General features: G+C 54.2%; 1 pseudogene; it reads right to left on the minus strand.

Moving 5' to 3' along the window:
- Positions 1-1,525, minus strand: LOC136548994 (GDSL esterase/lipase At4g10955-like; annotated as a pseudogene).
- Positions 1,526-2,251: the final 726 nt, after the last annotated feature.

Genomic DNA, 2,251 nt, shown 5'->3' on the forward strand with positions numbered 1-2,251 from the left:
CTATATTAAAGACCAGCTGTATTCGTTGCGCCTCAAGTTCAGTGCCGTGCCTTTGGGCCGCCACCACTGCTGGAGCCCGTGCGGGTCGTCGCCGTCCGAGATCCACAGCACTGCGCATGGTATGAGGTGCTGCAGCTCGCTCTGCTGGTGGAACACATAGTACGCCATGTCGCGGTACGACAGTGTGGCAGCCGAGTTGGCCACGCGGGTGGACCACTCCTTCATCTGCTCCAGCTGCTCGAAGTAGTCGATGAAGCCCTTGCAGATGGCGTCCCTCCGGTGCACGTACAGGTTCGGCACCCACGGGGACAGCCGCCCGAAAAGTTCCTCCATATGTTTCCTGTGGGACCTCAGAATTTTCATCCCCAACACGCACTTGACGCCGTAGCTGAACCTGTACAGATCCCTCTTCGCCTCCTCCGACATGACGTCGATCAACGGCGCCGCCGATACATGCGGCGGGTTGAAGAGGAAGGTTGGGAGATTGCACCCTCTTCCGGTCACCATGCCGTACCGCCCCACGTCTAGCGCTATCGACGCCCCGAGCGAGTGGCCCGCGAGCCACACGACGGAGTTCGAGTTCGTGCCGCCGGCTACTGCACGACCACCAGCAGCACCAGCTGGAGGAGTGGAGTCCAGGAGGGAGGTGACGTGCCTGCGTGCATCCTTGAAGCGGCCACAAGACTTCTGCTTGTTGAGAAGGACACTGAGGTTGTGATGCATGTCATCGAAGACCGTGTCATTTCGTGGCATGGTGCCTCGAAAGGCAACGACGTAGTGTGGAGCCGACGGGTGGCGGTTCTTCGCGTTGTCAGCTGGGGGCACGTATTCGAAGATAGCTCCATAGACGAACGACCTGGTGCTTTGGTCCCCAAAGATCCGTAAAGGTTCTTGCAGCAGACGCAGTTGCACCCAGACTCGAGCACGCGATGGAGGCGAAAGTGGAAGTTCTCCCACCACGCTGCCGCGAGTTCGCCCTCCGTCCGCCTTTCTTGACGCTCGCTCTCCAGAATGTAAGTGCCTTTAACGAGACAGGCGGTGATGCACCGGCGGTGCTCCTCGCTGTTCCTGCAATCATAAAATGTGCACGGTTGAGCTTGAGCCAAGTTATTATTAGGGTTTATACATTGCAATGCATAACGGCAGTGGTGCAGCTACAATTTGTCTTACAAACAAAAAAAAACAGCATATGAATTACCCGCTTCGGTTTACAAAAACATACAAGCATTTCAAAGCACGAATTAAGGAAGCCAAAAGTAGATTATTTATGCCCCTTATTTAATGCCTAATGCTGCGTCCGTCTACCCAGACGCCGCTTGCCCCACTCTGCTCTGCGCGCTTCTGCGCTTTACAGAAAAAAATAGCGTCGCTCGTCTTCTCCATCTCAAGGGCCGCCCGCCGCGGCCTTCTCTAGCGTGGCGGTGCCACACCCGGCCCCTTCCGATGCTACTCCGCGTGCTCGCGCCGCGCACCCATCCACCTCGCCTGTCGCGGAAGGGGACGCAGGGGACGCCTGCGCCCCCATCCACCTCACGTCGTTGGCAGGAAGGGGAGGCCTGCGCCACCGTAGTTCCCCACCAGGTAGGCCGTGGCTGCTGACGACGCTGTGTTTCAAAAGTTTCAGGCGTTTTCAGACATGTTGGAAGACTATGTTTCAAGTGTTTCAATTATTTTAGATGTATGTTTCAAGTGTTTCAAACGGATGTTGCAAAAGTAGATCGGGATGTTCCATATGTTTCAATGGTTGCACACGTATGTTGCAAGGGTTTGTTCATAATGTTTCATCTATTTTTCAGAGGTATGTTGTGTGTTTATCTGGATGTTACATATGTTTCACATATATGTTAGAAGTATTTTATCTGGATGTTGTGTATGTTTGCAATGGTTTTCAAGTTTTCAGGTGTTTTTACAAGTATTTCAGACGCATGTTTCAAGTGTTTCATATGTATTCTTTTCTTGCAAGTGTTGCATCTGAATGTTTCAAAACTAGATCGGAGTGTTGCACATGGGATGCAGTGGAAAGCGGGAGGGGGCGCGAGCGGTTCCCGCGCGTGGTCTGGCGGCGCGGGCCCACTGCTGCGGGCGCTCGCTCAACAAGTCTGACGTTGCTAGGGCGCTCGCTCGCTCGCTGCGCGGGCACCGTCTGACGCTATCTAGCGCCCTGGATCGGACATCCGGACGCTAGCAATTCCTTTATTTAATAGATTGTATCACCACTGGTTACCATAACTATTAGGGAGAGGTTAGGGCA

Source organism: Miscanthus floridulus, chromosome 4, assembly GCF_019320115.1.
Source record: "Miscanthus floridulus cultivar M001 chromosome 4, ASM1932011v1, whole genome shotgun sequence".
Lineage (NCBI taxonomy): Eukaryota > Viridiplantae > Streptophyta > Magnoliopsida > Poales > Poaceae > Miscanthus > Miscanthus floridulus.